Here is a 19,758-nt window from a genome sequence, read left to right as displayed (position 1 = left end):
GATGGAAGCATACCTGAATCGCCCTGTTATATTTCTACCTGATTGTGATCTGCTGGAAAATTGTCAGAAGCAGCGTGACTGTCATCCAGAATTAACCAAATGTTCCAGTGAAACTTTTTCCTGCCCATGTTGAAGTGTATTGTCTGAAGGAGTGTTCAATGCTGCTGGCGGAATTGTAACCAAAAGTTGCAACCAGCTACCCCCCAAAAATCGAACTATTGTGAATAACCTCTAAAGTTAACACAAACACACCATATGCAAGATTCATAAGAACAATAAACACACAATGTAAAACATTTACTATACCAAACCATTACTGGAACAAAGAAATATTGAAAGTTGAAACTAGATACGACTAGATACTAAGATATTAAACTGCAGATTCAACTTTGATTTGCCATAATTGGTACATTTTTCAGCAGAACCCTCCTGAGATGCAGCAACTTAACCACATAGGATGACATTTACAATGCACAAAACTGCAGAGGACGGGGGCAAATTTGCCTTTGTTGCGCCTAGTTTTCTGCCAGAGTGCATGGGTTTGTGGAAGAAGATAGGAGCATTTGCACTGGCCAATGGGAGAAGTTGGGTGGATCGAGGGAATCCCTTACCAAATGTTGTCTGTGCCTAGTTTTGCAGACCTGTATAAAAACAAGAGATAAAGGACAGAGAACGAGGAAAACTGTGATTCAAGAAACTTGGAGCAAATCACAAATTTGTCCAAACCACCACGAAAATAATATCTTTTAAAAACATACTTCTACTCATAGTTGCCAACATTAGCAACTTGTGTCCCGGGAGGCAGGTGGGTGTGTGGGGCGGAGCTCCCAAAAAAAATATCACTCAATTAGCCCCGCCCCCAAAGCTGTCATCACTGGTTCAACCAATAAAAATAGGGGGTGGGGCCACAATGACGTGTACGCGGCGCCACTAAGCCCTGCCTCTTCCGTTTAATTTGCTGAGCTGCTGGGAATCAGGAGAATTTTACTGCTCTCCCAGGAGTCCGAGGGACAGACCCAAATTTCGTGAGTCTCCCGGACATTCCAGGAGAGTTGGCAAGTATACTTCTACTGATTCTCCATGAAAGAAAATCAAAAGGCATTGTGTTGGTAGATGGATTTGCGTACCAACCTTACCTGTGCCCAAGACAGCTGCCTCTTATACCAATACCTTAGCCCACCTTAGCATACGATCTTTCCTAGCCAGCCTAGCCTTATCCAGGGGCGCACGCAGGGGCTGTTTCTTGGTCTCCAGAAACCCCTCCCGTCCGCTAACGAAGTGCCCCTACATACGGCACTGTACTATACAGCAGCCGCGGCGCTGTCAAAGAAGCGTCCGCGGCGGTGCTGTATTGTATAGAATTGTATTGTATTGTATACAGCACCGCCGCGGATGCTTCTTTGACAGCGCCACGCCTGCTGTATAGTACAGTGCTGCCGAAACGGAGCTGCTGCGCATGCGCATCAGCTCTCTCTATAATTTATATATTATTTTATTATTTTTTGGGGTAGAGGGGGGACGGGACCCCCCTTAAAAATCCTGTGTGCGCCCCTGTTATCCTAATATTAAAATGCATTGTTAGAATAACACTACCTAAATTCATCACTATTATTTCTTATCTTCTTGGTGAATCTGAATATTTGCAAAAATTATTATTCTCTACGTGTTATACATCAATCCTATGTATCAAAATATCTATGAATTAAGAAGAAAAGTTATTGCAGCCTCTACATGTTTCTTTTTATACTAACCGATGTGCTTCATCCTAATAGCCTTTCATACCAAATATTTTTGTTGAGTATGAGGCTGTAGCCAAGGAAAGTTTCTGCTTGTAATTATATATTCTAGACGTGGGAGTAAATATCAGGCTTGTTTTATAAGGGTCCCTGTTTCTAACTGCCCACATAAAGTTAAAAAAATAAAAAAATAAAATAATCTTTTTTCTTTTTTTTCTGTGCAAGCACCGTACACAATCTTTTTTTATAGTAATCTGCTGTCAGGATTTTTCATTTTTAATTTGCAGATATTACGCTTGTGTTACATCTGAGCAACACGACTTCACGTATATCAATTAAGGCATTGTAATTGTTTCCATGGCAGCGTTTATTCAAGATGCAGATGCAGAAATGATAAGGTTTGTGATTGGCAATGAGACAAATATATGACAAGGAGAGCAATATCTAATTTAGACGTATACTTGTCTTGACAGCAAGCAACAGTATCGCTGTGTGGCTCCCAAGTACATTGCGTACTCATTTTACCACATAGATGTGCGTATCCCGAATTGATCCTTAGGAAGCAGTAGTTTTCAAAGTAGTCATAATTAGTTTATTTTGAATAGGGTCCCTGGCGCATTTGTCTGCTTGGCGAAGTTTTTGCAAGTTCATCTGAAGACAAAGGTTTTAGTGTCATTTACTGAAAAAAATACAAATAGATTGGCAACAAGGATATTTAGAAAATGACTGTGGGTCAATTCCAATCCTAAATAGATGTTTCTGTTCACCCATAATTAATTAATAATAGATGGGATAATACTGTGAACAGGAAGGAAAGATGAGGATATTAGAAGTTACAGAGGAGCTACTTGTCCTTAAAAAACAAACAGCTTCAGAATTTGTGACTTGTAGCTTTTGTTATAGAAAATAAACATTATAGTATTGTTAACAGTTAACATTCCATTATATAACTTATGTATGTATTTTCTTTAAAAAAAAAAAAAAAAAGAAAAGATATCAGTCTGCCAAATATCTGCCTTTTGTGACTCTGTGACAGGCTCTTTGGGGGAGGATTGGCTGACCACCCGGGGCCCAGAGCAATAAATGGACTGACATCTGTCATCATCATCAGCTATTTATGTAGCGCCTCTAATTCCGCAGCGCTGTATAGAGAACTCAGTCACATCAGTATTTGCCCCATTGGAACTTACAGTCCAAATTTCTTAACATACACAGACCGAGAGAGACTAAGGTCAATTTGATAGCAGCCAATTAACCTACTGGTATGTTTTTGGAGTGTGGGAGGAAACCGGAGCACCTGGAGGAAACCTGAGCAAACACAGGAAGAACATACAAACTCCACACAGATAAGGTCATGGTTGGGAATCAAACTCATGACCCTAGTGCTGTAAGGCAGAAGTGCTAACAAGTGAGCCACCGTGCTGCCCGCCACCAAGCTGTAGCTCCATTAGGGAATCTCTAGGATCCTATATTGGGTCTAGTGCTAGCTAAGGTTCCACTGAGTGATCGCACAAGTCACAATCTGCTCCCTCATTAAGCTTTAATTTAAGTAGATGCCTCAGTCTAAAACTCAGAAGTACTTTGAAAAGTAAGCAGGGTAACTGGCGTCAATCTACAGTGAAGATAAATGCGGGTGCTGGCACCATGTGACAGGTGGGAGGAGCAATCCCTCAGCGGATCTTGTGAGCTAGAGATAAAAAAAGAGAATAATTGTACACTAGTATTAAAAAGAAAGGAGACCCCCCTTGTCTGTAACTGGAGAGGATTACTTTTCTTTCTGTTTTTAACACATAGTAAACTAGATTCGTCCTTAGTTAAAGGTTTAAAGTATTCCTAGCCTGTTCCAATAAGAATATGCTTTTTTTTAATATCAGATACTTACAAATTGCATATAGACAAAACATATAGAAATTGCACATAGAATGTTGTTTGTTCTGTATTATTTGTTTTTCTTAAAACATCTTTGCTATTACGCACCAAGCTCACATACCATTGTGATTAATTTTCCAATGAACTAAATAATAATGTAATTCTCACATTACACAAATCAATTTATTTAATATTCATCTCCTTGGCTCCGCCCCCACCTGCCCTGGAATACTGGCAGGGGTATCACAGATTATGCAGCAAAAGCATCATTAGACCCTGGTACCCTGGGCCCTAACCCCATATCTCTAAAATGATGCCCTAGGTCTAGTGTGCCATTTTTAAGACTATGTTGGCTGAAGGAAGCTTGCTACCATGCGATTGCAGGTCAAAATCACATACATCCAGAAACATGTCAATCAAATCTGTAACTGTTTAACTGAACACCAGTTTGGAAATGATGCCGTTTCCTTTTACTACTTTATTATACTAAAGTCAGTTTAGCATTTTTTTGTCTTAATTATGTACAGTAAACACAGTTAGGTTTGCTGGAGGCTTGGGCTCCCTGTCTTTCACTTCGCCCTGGAGCGGGCATATAACAAAAAGCAGTACTGCCTGTAGTGTGAGAAGTCCCTCTCAAAAATAGCCAGGCATATGGAGCATGTCCGTCGTAATGAGAATGAAGCAGCCTTGGTCATGAAATTCCCCAAGCACTTGAAAAAAGGTGCATGCAACTGGCACATCTTCGGAACAAAGGTAACATTCAAACAATGCTGAGGCGATAAGGACAGGACGTGGTATTCTGATAAAATGCTAACTTCCATACAAAGAGATGGATGCCACAGGCTTCATGCACTTTGCAGCCGGCCAAGGCTTATTTGCAAGAAAATACTTGTGGTGACACATGAAGAGGTGTAAGCAGTGCTTTTTTTGCAAGAAAAAAGGTGCCGGATTTCACATCATGTAGTCAATCACCGTACACACACCCACACACGTCAGTTGTGCAACGAAACATAATGACCACCGCCCGCAGTAAGCTCTCAGCACGCTGCCACATGACCAATCACAAGCTGAGCAGTGCCATCACATCCAGCGCGGACGATGTACGCATGCATCGGACTGGACACACAAGCAGCCTGCATGCACCGTTTTAATGATTTTGCCGCCGACCTGCTACGCTCAACAGGGCGATTCAAGTCCATGTGGACCAAACATCAAATGTTCAAAAGTTACTTTTAAAACTTGGAAAATCCGTTGAAAAAAGGTGCCGGAACTCAGTTCCGGTGAGTTCTATGACAAAAAAAACACTGGGTGTAAGCAAAACCAAAGTGACAACAAACCCAAACCTGTCTCTGCGAGCCTTTGCTTAGCCTGTTCCACCTGAAATCAGTGTGGGCTTTTGAAAGCCCATGAGCGACATGACACCAGATGAAATCTTACTCACAGTTAAAAATTACAGGTGCATCATGCAGATGGGGCAGCATCTCTTCAACCAAGTAGGTTCAGATGTTGGCAGGCACGAGTACATCCATCAGAAGCTTAGAGAAATGGGCAGGCTACTATTACAGGCCAGAAGAGCTACATATTTGGAGAGGGTGGAAAACTTTACAATCCAAATTGAACTTACTGAATGTAGTAGACACGGTAAAGCTGGTAGCTGGCTATGACTAGGAAACGGGTACATTTAAGACACCCTCGCTGGCACTGAAGGTCGGGTATGGCTTGCAAAAGATATTGAGCCTTGTCGAATGCTCCAGGTGTTGTGTCACAGGTTAGCCAACACTGTCCTAGACATACCCATATGATTGTCCTGTTGACAGGGAATTAGGAAAGGTGTATCCCCATGTGTCATGTTCTAGACATGAGTCCTCACAATGCAATAAAAACAAATATGTGTGTGTGTGGTTATCAGCCTAAGCTAATTCATTGGACCTTATGTGATTCGTTATTTCAGACCAACCACTTAATGGCTAGGTCTGTATACTTTGACTATCCATGTGATCCACCCCTTAACAACCATCCACTATAGGGGCAGATGTTAGCTATTTTGAATAGCTTCTGACTACTTGATAATATCTGCCTTCAGTATAAAGTCGGCATCCTGTATCCCCACAGTGATCACGTGACCACCTAGGCACTCCTGCAGGAGAAAAATGCGGTACCAATATTGCAGAGAGGGACAGAATCTCCATTTAATAATAAAATCAACCTGTTGGACTGCAATGATGTTTTCTAACGAGGACGGGTGTATGTTACTTTCTGTGCTTTCCAAAGATCGCTGCTAGAACAGCCACAGTTCGATAAAACATAACAGGTCAGGGACAATTTCAATGCACTTCCCCACTCAGAGATGACCTACGGAATATTATAAAATATCCGCAAGAATGTACTAATGTGATAAGATATTGCACAGTCTGTCTAAAAATACCTGTGAATTAAAGAAGGACCCACTGACAGTAGGTTATTGACGTAATCTGGGGAATTCATTTTCTCATCATCCTTTTCCTTCTTATTCTACCGTTTATTGATTCAGTTCACATACTTAAAGCATATGTGAGAAGCTGCAAGACATAAGAGGTCAGGGTTATCACCAGTACAGAATTCTCCTTTGAACACAGAATACAATCTTCCTGAATAGGAGAGGAGCCCTGAAGCATTAAATGAATCAGACGTCCCTGCTGGTGACATCTTAATACTGGTTTGATTAATTTAGACAAGAGGAAAAACAATAAATAGAAGCAGTAATTTGATTTAGCATCAAGTGTATATTTTTTTTTATCTAAAGAAGATTGCAGTGATGAGATTTTATCAATCTTTCAATGACAAATTAAAGTAAGAGGATATAATGTTTCATTTTACTTTATAATTTATATAGGAAGCCGTGATCAGCTGAAGCACTTATTTAGTTATCATTTCAAAACTTGCATCTTTAAAAATAAAGGGGAAGCAATGTTTAGATATATTATGGAGATTAACTCCTGCAAGCGTATACGCATATGAATGTATTTACGTGCGTATGTGTAGTATTGTGCCCAATTGTAAAGCGCTACAGAATCTGCTGGCGCAATAGAAACAAATGATGATAATGATGAAGTGTGTGTGTATTGTATATATATATATATATATATATATATATATATATATATATATATATATATACACACACACATACACATTACACAAGTAAGATGTCCAGTACAATGTATATTTATATTTGATAACCATTTGTAGTAGTGATTTCATTTTTCTTACATGACTCATTTTGCAAGCAAAACGTCCACAATACTAAACAAAAATTCCCTAACACAGAACCAGATTGGAAAACCCAATACGGACTATCATATACTGATGAGCAGATAACAACCAAATATTCACAATCCCACATATATCATAGGGCAATCAGTCTTGTCAGCTAGATAAATAAATGATGATGATGATGATGATGATGATGATGATTAGTGCCCCAATATAGATAATCCCATTGCACCAATATATTGGATTATGTTTCAAAATCCAAGTGAAAAAAAAAAAATTGTCTCCAAACCCCCCCCCCCCCCCCTCCATTTGTTTTGGACAATAAACTTAGTAATGTCAGAAAAAGTAACTGGCATATAGGAAACATTAAATGACACACCAAAGGCAACAATATGGACATGTATGTAATGCAAAAACCAAACATTATAAATGGCCATAATGTTCATATAAAGACATCACTGTCCCATGTTTTGTGCTATTAAAAAGTAATAAAATTACTTGCCAACGCTCAGTGGATGAAACAGGCCACATGTACATAATACTATAATTACTTGCTGGTGATCAGTGGATGAAACAGGCCACATGTACATAATACTATAATTACTTGCTGGTGATCAGTGGATGAAACAGGCCACATGTACATAATAATATAATTACTTTCTGGTGATCAGTGGATGAAACAGGCCACATGCACACAGTGTTGGACTGGGACATGAAGGGCCCACCGGGGGGATGCAATGCTAGGGGCCCACCAGAGGGGTGTGGCCAGCCACCTGAGTGTGTGACTAGTTGGCCAGCCCACAGAGGACATGACTAGTGCCATATTGTAGCATGTAGCAATATCTCTTATCCTAAAGATGAGCCCCTGTCACAAAGTCACATGGAACAAGAAAGTCCCCTCTTGCAAAACTTTAATGCATTTGTAGAAGCCGTATCTCTATAGTGTGATGAAGCCAGAAGTTTTTCATCTGGCCCTCTCTCTATTTACACTTACCATCATTCATCCTGCACTGCACATGTGCGCTGGTGTGTGATGAGCCGAGACGTGATGAGATCACTAGAAGAGGACAGGAGGGGAGAATCCAAATCATTACAATCTGTGGCGGAAAAACAACAGGATGACTGGTCCCGTTGTCCATCAACCATAGTGGAGGAGCGGATCCATCTGGCCTTGGGGCCCTTCGGGGATTTCCCTGGTGGGCCAGTCCAAACCAGACTAATACATTTCTCCTACACACTGACACACACTAATTCAGGTCTCACACATACTGACACACAGCAGTGCAGGTCTCATACACACTGGCACACACTAATGCATTTCTCCTACACACTGACACACACTAATTCAGGTCTCACACACACTGACACACAGCAGTGCTGGTCTCATACACACTGGCACACACTAACGCAGGTCTCACACACACACTGTCACCATACTTGCCAACTTTTCCTCATTGGATTCAGGGAGATCCTGGGGGAGGTGGATGTGCGGGGGTGGGGCTAGACGAATCGCATCATTTTGGCACCGCCCCCTAAATGATTGTCACAATTTGGGCCAATTACAGCAGGGCGCTAAACTGATTAAACTTATTTATTGCGGGGGTGAGAACTGGGAGGTTGCCCTGCTCTCCTGGGAGCCCGGTGGCTCTCTCAGAAATTCAGGAGTCTCCCAGACATTCCGGGAGAGCAGGCAACTATGCGTTAAAGAAAAGGATCTAATGAATCTCTAGAGACTAAAGTGTCTTTGACTTTTCTGCCTCCATTACTGAAGTCATGTTGTCTACCTGTCAGTCTTTGATTAAATCTTGGTCTTCATAAAAATGGCCACCTCCATAGGCATCAATACATGGACATAGGACACAATTTCTGAACTGTGTCATCATGCCACAGATGGCGAAGCCAATCACGTCTTGTACTGGCTCAGCATCAGGGAGAATGCCAGACTCTTCAGGGAGTGAGGGAAATCATCCCTATTTCAGGGAGTCTCCCTGACATTCAGGGCCTCACATACACTGGCACACACCAATGTTGGTCACATACGCACTGGCACTCACTAAAGCAGATCTCACACACATTGACACACACTAATGCAGGTCTCATACACACTAACACACACTCTGATACACACAAACTGACTCACATTCTCTCTCTCATACACACACTGCCATAAACTTACCTGCAGTGCTTCCTCCAGCTTCCTCCATGACAATTTGAGTAGGGGGCGTGTCTGTGCTCTGATTGGCTATAACAGTCACTCAGCCAATCAGAGCACTGTTGAGAAAGGGAGGAGTTTGTGCATGAGCAGGAAGCTCCTCTGTATTACCAAAGCAACACAGGCTGCTCCTACACCTCTATGTCTGTGGGGGCCCTTGTGATCGCATTCCGGCCCTGCCCCCTAGTGAAAGGGGGCAGGGCAGTGGGCCCCACCGAGGATCGCTCCTGGACATGTCATTGCGAGGGTATGAATTGACCATAGAATTTCCTGAGGTATTACCAGTAATGGCTGCTGTGCCTTGGGATGCAGACTGCGTATGTGCAGTAATACACTCATCTGTAACGGTGTGGCACTGGCGTACGTCTGACTATATTGTGACCATATCTTTTGCTCATGTATCCTACAACTGTAATTTAATAAATCAATAACCCTGCAATATCTACACTGTACTGAAGTAACTTTACCTACTGTATACTGCTCTATATTACCTACACTGTTTGTCTGCTGTCTGCTGCTCTATATTCGTTATCCCTGCAATCTATACCATATAACCTCCAATACCCAACAATACTAAAACTGAAATAAATATATTATATTGTGCATTAATCTCACTATAATGTACAATATACTATATAATTACCTTACTATAATAAAGCAATATACTTTCTACTGCAATATACTCTACCTAAATCCACTGAACCAAACCCTGCTAAATCCTGTAGCCTAGCTATACTTTTCTATCTTACTTCCCTTTTTTCTATAATTGCCACTATCCTCCATCTTGTTCAGTCCGTGGTTCATCTTGTTTTATCTTGGCTCTGTCCTCCTCCATGTGATCTGTCGTTCATCTTGTTTTTCATTTTGAATATCTCTCACATGCACGCTCACTCTCTCACATGCATGCTTACTCTCACGTGCATGCTCACTCTCTCACATGCATGCTTACTCTCTCTCACATGCACGCTCACTCTCTCTCACATGCATGCTCACTCTCTCTCACGTGCACGTTCACTCTCACTCACCAGCATGCTCACTTTCTCATGTGCACGCTCATTATCTCTCATGCGCATGCTAACTCTTTCATGTTCTCATGTGCACGCTCACTCTCTCTTATGTGCACTCTCGCTCTCTCATGTGCATGCTCATTATCTGTCATGCGCACTCTCACTGTCATGTGCACGCTCACTCTCTCTCATGTGCACTCTCGCTCTCTCATGTGCATGCTCATTATCTGTCATGCACACTCTCACTGTCATGTGCACGCTCACTCTCTCTCATGTGCACTCTCGCTCTCTCATGTGCATGCTCATTATCTGTCATGCGCACTCTCATTGTCATGTGCACGCTCACTCTCTCATGTGCACTCTCACTCTCTCACGTGCATGCTCATTTTCTTTCAAAGAGCAAGCTCACTCTCTCATGTGCACGCTCTCTCTCATGAGCACTCTCATTCTTATGCGCACTCTCACGTGCACACTTATTATCTCTCATGCACACGCTCACTCTAACATGCACACGCTCACTCTCTCATGCGCATGCTCACTCTTTCTAATTCGCACTCTCACTCTCTCACATGCATGCTCATTATCTCTCATGTGCACACTCACTCTCTCAAGCACACTCTCACTCTCTCTCATGCGCTCTCATTGTCTCTCATGCACACACTCACTCTCTCATACGCACTCTCACTCTCTCACATGTGCACGCTCATTATCTCTCAATCACATGCTCACTCTGTCATGCGCATGCTCACTCTCTCTCATGTGCACTCTCACTCTCTCTCACGTGCACACTCACTTTCTCATGTACATGCTCACTCTCATGTGAACACTCATTATCTCTAATGTGCATGCTCACTCTCATGTGCACTCTCACTCTCTTTCAAGAGCACAAACACTCTCGTGTGCACCCACACTCTCATGCGCACTCTCATTCTCTCTCACCTGCACACTCACTCTCTCATGTGCACGCTCACTCTCACGTGAACACTCATTATCTCTCATGAGCACACTCACTCTCTCGTGTGCATGCTCAGTCTCACGTGAACACTTATTATCTCTCATGAGCACACTCACTCTCTCGTGTGCATGCTCACTCTCACGTGAACACTCATTATCTCTCATGTGCACTCTCATTCTCTCTCATGAGCACACTCACTCTCTCGTGTGCACTCTCACTCTTACATGAACACTCATTATCTTTCATGCACACGCTCACTCTCTCTCTATTAACCTATGCATATAGACAGATACCACGAGAGTACATACTGATGTTTCACATATTTTCATTTTATTTCATTTTTACACACTCACATAATCATACACACCTATAGTAAAGAATACATTGAACTTATATACATTAGAAAACATAAATAATTTACCAAGTTAGTGACTTAGTAGGATTAAATGTAATACCTGCTATATTTGGACCAGTCTATAATTATACATATGGCTTAATTATTACATATTTACAACATATTCATTGAGACAAGATTGGGAGTGGATGCTGTATAATTTCCAAGACGATGAAAGCTCAGCGAAGGTTGTAATACACACTGCATTTATTCTGACAAACTGACTTAACAAATTACAGTCATTTCAGAAAACAGTGATTTGCACAATAGGCTTTCTTTTATGTAGTGACAAGATAATATGCCATGCGCTGAGAATGCCTACAATTTACCAGTCACAATGATTTATCCCAGTACCACAGTGTCTATTATGCTGGCAGCAAGTTTGTTTTATACAAAGTAGTAATTCATTGTCTGTATCAACGTAAATTCTGACAGTCAAGGCTATCCTCATCTGGACATGACTTGTACAGATAGCTTAATTCAGCCATTCGACATTCATAGAAATATAACTGCAACAAATAGTCACTTTGCCTGACTATCTAACTGTGCTGGATTTCTGGGGGGGGGGAATTGCAAGCTTTCTGCCCTGGACTATTGGATGCATCACAACCACACAGAAAAGATGTGACACACCTTTCTGGAGCTTAATGGAGGGTTTCCTGGAGTATCCCCCTGTACCCAACATCTACATCTTTGCAGCTGACCAAAAAAAGGCTTAGTGGTTAACACTTCTGCCTCACAGCACTGGGGTCATGAGTTCAATTTCTGGCCTTATCTGTGTGGAGTTTGTATGTTCTCCCTGTGTTTGCATGGGTTTTCTCCCACATTCCAAAAACATAGTAGTAGGTTTATTGGCTGCTATTAAATTGACCTTAGACTCTCTCGGTCTGTCTGTGTGTATGTTAGAGAATTTAGACTGTTAGCTCCAAACGGGTAGGGACTGAACTGAGTTCTTGGGACAGCGCTGCGGAATTAGTGGTGCTATATAAATAGCTCATGATGATGATGATACCTTTAAAGTAAAATCCCAATAGAAAAAAGGTTCTCCATTAACAATGTAATGTGTTATATAAAAAGTGACGTTTACCATATAATATAGGATGAATCTTAATCTTATTTTTAAAATGTATGGTCTTTAAAACTTAATGTGGATAATTGTCCCAATTTCTCACATAGAGCCTCATTCATTAAGGAAAGTTAAGTAAAAAAAATTAGTAAGTAGTTTCCTGGATAAAACCATGTTACAATGCAAGGGGTGCAAATTAGTTTTCTATTTTGCACATAAGTTAAATACTGTCTGTTTTTTTATGTAGCACATGTAGCTATGGACCTGAATCATTAAGGAAAGTAAAGCAAAAAAATGAGTAACTTTGAACCTTGGCAAAACCATGTGTTGTATTGGAGGGGGAGGTAAATTTAAAATTTGATGGCAGACTTATAGTTGGGGTAAGACATGTTCTAGATCAACTTTAAATGTCAGTGTAAAAATAAAGCTATCAAGTATTTGTGTGCTACATGAGAAATCTGCTAGTATTAATCTTATGTGCAAAATAATAAACTAATTTGCACCCCTTGCATTGCAACATGGCTTTGTCCACGAGAAAATTTACATACAAAACATTGTGGGAAGCATCCTATAGGCTGCACAAGACTCCTGCGTCACATGTTGTTGGATGTTGACGTATGTATTTATTTGCTTTTTAGTTTAAAAAAACAAACATCCTCCTTGTCTCCATATACAAAAGAAAACCAAAGGGTTTGGAATAAACCAGAAGCCAAAGCTATAACATATTGTCAATTAGATAATATAACTAGCAAAGGAGCTGCTATTTCTACTTGTACATAAAAATGCAGAATTCTCAGTTTCACACATTTGCAAATGTATAGTAAGGCACCTGCCACCTCACGGCGCTTCTGGTAATAGGGTGGTCCTAACGCAAAACAATGTACTGTACTGTATCTTCTGTAATGTTTGTTTGAGTGGCATGATTGACATTTGTAGTTGATGGGGAGTGCTGGTGCTGTATTGCTGGTGGCTTTTTGGGGTACTGCTTGGTAAGTTAGCTCTCAATTTAAAAACACATATATTTATGGCCCAAAACAAGGGACTCTCACTGTTTAGACTTAGGACCACCCTATTAGCAGAAGCGCCTTGACTGGGCGGGTGGTTTACCAAACATTTGGAAATGTGTACAACTGAGAATTCTGCTCCCACCTCCTTTGCTGCTTATAGCAGTGTGCTGGGGAATTTTCCTCCACATTTTGAATATGGCTGAAATGGAAGAGCTCTGTCTTACCACCTGGTACAATGAACATATTGTGAAGTAAATCACCAGAAAGAGGTTGGCTGTTGAGATACTCCAGTCCACCAGTAATATTTAATATAAAAACAAATTTATTGAATAATATCTTTAAAACAAATATTGTTTCAAGGTCTCAAAAGTTGGCGAACAAGAAAAATATCCTCCTAAATTAATCTTATAATGCAGCCAATCACTCATCTCAAGCTTAGTGACTCGCTTGTCCCACTGATTTTGAATGAAGGATGTCTGGGGTCTCTTTCAGGCTTCTGCCCTGGGGAACTGCCCTAAACACCCTTATTATAATTTGCCAGAAAACAAAAATATCTTTTTGGGGTCCTATTGATTAGTCATCACAGAGTAAGCATGAATCTAGTTAAATATATGGCCAGTTCCATTGTATGTAGGTGACAGGTGCACTATAAAATAGCTGAGAGCATGAACTCACCTGGTCTGATTCTCTAACACAACAATCAGCATTTGAAACTCAAACCACTGATCAGCGATGTAATTCGGGCTGTGCAAGAGAGGCAGCCGCCCAAGGTGCAAAAATGAAAGGGGGCGCAGAGAATTAATATTTTGTATTCAGTTAGTTACAATTGAGGGTTTGGGGCTGTCACATTTCTTTCTTGCCCCAAGAGCTAACATTCTAGTTACGGCTCTGACACTGATTAATGCTGAAGCTCCAGTGTAATCTGTAACAATGTTTCACAGACCTTATGAAACCAGCTCCCAGTACTTGAGGATCTGCATAATGATTCAATTGCGGTATGTTTTTCGTTTGTATTTTAAAGTTGAACTTCACAAAGGACAAATGGGAAATTGCTTCGGAAATGAGAAGGACAGTGATAAAGAGCCACTGACCAAACACCCAGGTAACCATAAGAGTGACTGTGCAGCGCAAAAAGGAAAAGCCTCCTCTAGAACCAGTAGAGGAAATACTCTAAGTTATGATAAATGGTGAAGGACAGTTATGGTTGCCGGCTGCTACCATACAATGACCACCCGCATGTTCCCCACCAATTGTTACTCCGCTGCCTTCTGTATCACGTGTTCTCTACACCTCTTATATCGTCTGCTCATTTGGACATGACCATCTTTACCATCTGTCGCATGTCATTGTATGTAAATTGTGTCCTGTCATCGTTCCCTCAATGTACAGCGCTGCGTAATATGTCAGTGCTTTATACATTAAGCACAATGATAAATTCTAGGTACGTTTTAAATACAGATATGTGATTTATTATCCAGAATACTTACATTTAAGGGTTTTCAAACTAAGATGTTTTGTTTCTGTAATTTGAAGAACCAAGGCTAATATATACGAAATTACCTTTATTATTGACCCTTGGTTTTGCTGTCATTAAATTGTTTAGTGGTGTTCCGAGGAGAAATCGGACTATGGTGATTATACTGTGTTTATGGTATTGTCACCAAGCATAAGCAATTATTTCCCTTTTTATTTCTTGTTTGTTACATTTTCTGGATAATTGGGGTTTCTGGATAAAAGATCCTATATGTACAAACCATTTCACATACAGCGATATAACTAGATAAACTAATGGATTTTCTCCTGTGTAAAAAAAGAAATGGAGCTTAGTGTTTTGTATGATATGTATAACCCGGCCTCTGATAGCTAAAATCTGCACTTTAAAATATCAATATTCCTAAATTATCAGATAATCTAATATGAAAAGGAAACATTGGACATTCACAAACAGGGGCGGGCTGGCCCGGGGGCAGGGGGGCAGCGCTCGGTCAGACCGCTATTAGGGCAATATAGCAAATTTTCACCGGCGGATGCGGCCGCGTCAGCGCACAGGCGGCCGCATCACATGACAGGGGATGCGCCACGTCATCAATGATGCGGCCGCATCCCGTTTCATGCGATGCGGCCGCCTGTGTGCCCCCCGGCCATCACTCTCCCAGTCCGCGCCTGTTCACAAATATAAATTCTATAATGCATGTAATCTTCACAATATTGGAGCAATATTTTGGAAGAATAATCATTTGTCTCCTTGTTATGTATTAGCTAGTGTCAACAATTATCATATACCTTGGGCTTGCAAATATTCTCAAGCTGTATTGGCAACAACTGTATTGCCCAAGAATAATTCAATTCAATTGATAGGATTATATTCAGGCATGCCCGTAACTCCGGGTAGTAGATGACTGCAGTAACAGGCTCCACGTCAAACGGTTGCATAGTCAGAATACCAGATGATCAGATTTGTCTGATTCGACCAACCACGTGTGTCACCAAATTAAAAGTTGATCCTGGTTCTTGGGCAGAATGGCAGGATTGGCTGGTGTGCAGCCAGCATAGAACGTTACCCCTATTTCTTATAATCTCTCAAATCATTGGCATTTATATTTGTGAATGTTATAAGCTTTTTTTTTATGGGGCAACTTGAATTTTAGGTATAATGGACATTATGTGAACTCAGCAAAAGTGTAATTTCTTTATCAGCGACTACTTTTGTTTCACCTTTCAGCTTCTCCTTGTATGATAAAAAATTTCCACTGGATCAACTTGACATTTTGTCATATGTCAAACAGATGGGAATGTGTTTGTTACAAGTGTACTATTGTCTAGTTTGTATGTGTATTTTTTTCCCTAATGTGTAACATTAACTCATATATCTATTTACAGAAGAAGCAAATCAAAGAAAATTGAGAAAAAGCCGCAGACAACTGGACAAGCTGCAGATTAGTACACACTTCTCAGTCATGCCTAACGCTATGTCTAACTAACAAATGCCAACTTTTGTGCAGCTACATGAGAGCTATGTACCTGCCAACCGGACATGGAAACCCTGGGGTACTGCAGCTGCTGTGTAGATGGATGTAGATGTCTCCAGCCAGAGGCATTTTGCATAATACACTCATTTTAACAAGAGTCTCCACTTATTTGTCTACTAAGTGCTGCTAAAGCCAACCACTGGTGGGAATATGGTCAATGGAGTTCTTTGGGGGCAGGGTTTCTGGCTAAGTAGGAGGGGCTGTCTGTAAGTGGGCGTCTCCTTTAATGACCCTAGTTGAATGGCTCAATCATGTAACCTGGCTCTAGATTCTCCAACAAGATCTCAGAGCTTATTTAATAAAGTAGTGCAGGTAAAACACCTGAGCTTTACCCCATAGAGGACACTCAGATATTATCTATCATACATCTGACTACACTAAACTGATAATAGATGACCTCTGCTTCCTGTCACTTCATTGCTCTTTGCATCATGTTAGTAAATAAGCCCCACTCCCTCCCCTTACAGCTGGGTGTAAATATCTCCATCCTAGTACCGCATATTGTTGGCAGCGTTCTGCAGCCTTTACCGGCTGCTCTGTGACTTTTCACCACCATTATATTCTGCACAGTCTCTTTACTGTCTTTGTTGTACTCCAGTGATGGATTTACTCATTGGGTGAGGGAACATCATTTATCTTGGATCACATCTTTATATGTCTCACAGGTGTAACACTGTCATAAACAGCTGGTTGGATGTTGCACTATCTTGGAGCTTAGTGGTCATTGGGAATTTCATGGTGAGAATTTCCCACACTCCTCTCTTGCAGAAGGAAAACGAACACCTTCAACAACAGGTCGCCGAGCTACAGCAAAGATCTAAGAGGAACGATCTGCTTGCAGAATTCTTAATGCAAGAACTTAAAGGGCATTCTTTCCTGTCGAATTAAAACGGATACACTTTGTTAGCAAATAATCTGTCTAGAATTAGATATATAAAAGGACTTAATATTTTCTTTGGCAAATCTAAATGGTCTGCAATACTAACGCTAACGCTCCTACACAATATTTCTTAGGTGGATGGAGAGAAAAACATTTTCTGACATGCACACTACAGCTGAGGAGGAGGTCAGTGAAACTGTAAATTAACCTATTGCCTAAGATAGATAGATAGATATGGGCAGCACAGTGGCCTAGTGGTTAGCACTTCTGCCTCACAGCACTAGGGTCATGAGTTCGATTCCCGACCATGGCCTTATCTGTGTGGAGTTTGTATGTTCTCCCTGTGTTTGCGTGGGTTTTCTCCGGGTGCTCTGGTTTCCTCCCACACTCCCAAAAAAACATACTGGTAGGTTAATTGGCTGCTATTAAAAAAATGACCCTAGTCTCTGTCTGTCTCCCTCTCTGTGTGAGTGTGTGTCTGTATTAGGGAATTTAGACTGTACGTTCCAATGGGGCAGGGACTGATGTGAATGAGTTCTCTGTACAGCGCTGCGGAATTAGTGGCGCTATATAAATAAATGATGATGATGATAGATAGATAGATAAGTAGCATTACTTCCCAAATGGGTCTTTGTCTGTAATCCAGTACCTACCATTTAAGTATATTGAAAGTACATAATATACCCACCAAATTGGTTTATTTAACGTTGCCTCCCTGTGCTATATAAATGTTAGTCCCATTACTGTTAGTTACTGTAACACAGAAAGTGGCAATTTGTGACTTTCCAGCTGCAATAGAACTACATGTCCCAGGGGGCCCTACTAGTCTCTAACTCACTGGGCATTCTGGGACATATAGTTCCTCAATGACTTGAAAGCCATATGGTACCAAATCCTATTGTAAATCTTCATCAATTACTGGATTTAATATTATACTTTTTTCTTTCCCAGCTTGAAGAAATTATCAAAATTCGATTAAAAATACACAAAGAAACAGAGACATCAGAGAAGGTGAGGCTGGTTCACCGCGTAGGGAAATGTGCTGATTTCTTATCATCACTCTGATTCCTATAATACGTTATACCAAGAAGTACATTAAACTAGTAGCATTGGCTTTGCTACTCAGCTGCCATTATACCTGCGTCTGTCTGATACAAAGATTTCTGGCTGCAGTTGGTTTATGTATTAGGTACTTAGTAATTACATTTACACTCAGAAATGTGCTGCCCCCTGGTCATGGTGCAGATACGTCATCTTCTATCCGGAAACACATTTTCCAGAAAGCTCACAAAGTAATAAAGTAAATAAATGCTGCTTTTTGGTGATAATGTCATTCACACAGACATAATCCCCAAATGGGACGGTTACTAAACTTGCATGTTTGTTGGTGGTTTGGAAACAACCGCTCATCACTGGTGATTTCACCCTGCAAGCGGCGGGATTTACTAAAAAGCGGTTTGGAGGAAGAAAACACAAACTGCTGGCAATGTGCGGTGATTTAAAAACCCCTAATTTGCATCCGGTTTAGGGGAAATAGAATATGGGGATATCGTATTTCCATTTTAAAGGCAATTTATCTCCATTCTTATAGAATTCACCCCTATGTCAGCCTCCATCTCTCCTGTGTATCTGCCAATAAGATGGATGTAAAGATACCAGTGTGTACATATGTTGTGGTGTCTTTCTAATAGTTCTGTATTACCCATTGTGACCTGTAATGATTTGTATTGGGTGTAATTGGCAGTTATGTTACTAACGTCGTCCTCTGACTCCTACAGGAATTTGGAGAAGAAGAGGAAGCATGAGGATCAATCAACAATGCAAATCAATTAATAAATTAAATTAATGAGAATAGTTCTGTACAGAAAATGTTTTTTTATCATCTACATCGGTCTCTGCCCAGTGGGGAGATGGGGGGTGGATTCCAGTCTCCCACATAAACACACACTCACGTTTTAAAATTCAAAGCATTTTAGAATTTGAAAATTGGAAGAACATTGTTCTATCAAAAGTGGGTCTGTTTTTCACTAATTTTAATATCATTATTAAAAAAATAAGCTTTTTGCCAAAGATTTGTGAATCGTCCCATAAAGGGAACTGCAGGATTCTCGCGGATGTTGAGTTGATATGTGATACAGGCAGGTCCTCCGTAACTGATTCAAAATCCAACGTGAGCATTGAACAACTGCTGCGTTTCTTTCTAATTAAATCCTCAGAGTGCGACACCGCTAAACTGTTTACAGTATATTTCAGTTTCAATCAATTATTCCTATAAAATATGTGTTCAGGCATCATCAGGCTAGTGTATAATGTCTTCCTCTATGTCTATACCTGGATACTCTGCTGGATTT

The 19,758-nt window shown here is 40.8% G+C and overlaps 3 long non-coding RNA genes across 4 annotated transcripts; 2 read left to right on the top strand and 1 right to left on the bottom strand.

The window, feature by feature from the left end:
* Positions 1-381: 381 nt before the first annotated feature.
* On the bottom strand, positions 382-8,058 carry LOC142103424 (uncharacterized). Of its 2 annotated transcripts, none has more exons than XR_012679347.1 (3): positions 7,852-8,058; positions 6,031-6,163; positions 382-641 (listed from the first exon to the last, which is right to left on the bottom strand). It is a non-coding gene; the product is annotated as an uncharacterized LOC142103424 (long non-coding RNA). The 2 variants fall into 2 exon arrangements; XR_012679348.1 differs by lacking the exon at positions 382-641 and adding an exon at positions 2,088-2,387.
* Positions 8,059-9,190: 1,132 nt separating this feature from the next.
* Positions 9,191-16,676, top strand: LOC142103423 (uncharacterized). Its single transcript, XR_012679346.1, has 3 exons — positions 9,191-9,316; positions 14,520-14,600; positions 16,379-16,676. It is a non-coding gene; the product is annotated as an uncharacterized LOC142103423 (long non-coding RNA).
* Positions 16,677-16,695: 19 nt separating this feature from the next.
* Positions 16,696-19,555, top strand: LOC142103422 (uncharacterized). Its single transcript, XR_012679345.1, has 3 exons — positions 16,696-17,593; positions 18,359-18,418; positions 19,186-19,555. It is a non-coding gene; the product is annotated as an uncharacterized LOC142103422 (long non-coding RNA).
* Positions 19,556-19,758: the final 203 nt, after the last annotated feature.

Source organism: Mixophyes fleayi, chromosome 10 (assembly GCF_038048845.1).
Source record: "Mixophyes fleayi isolate aMixFle1 chromosome 10, aMixFle1.hap1, whole genome shotgun sequence".
Classification (NCBI taxonomy): domain Eukaryota; kingdom Metazoa; phylum Chordata; class Amphibia; order Anura; family Limnodynastidae; genus Mixophyes; species Mixophyes fleayi.
This window is presented reverse-complemented; position numbering and strand designations above follow the sequence as displayed.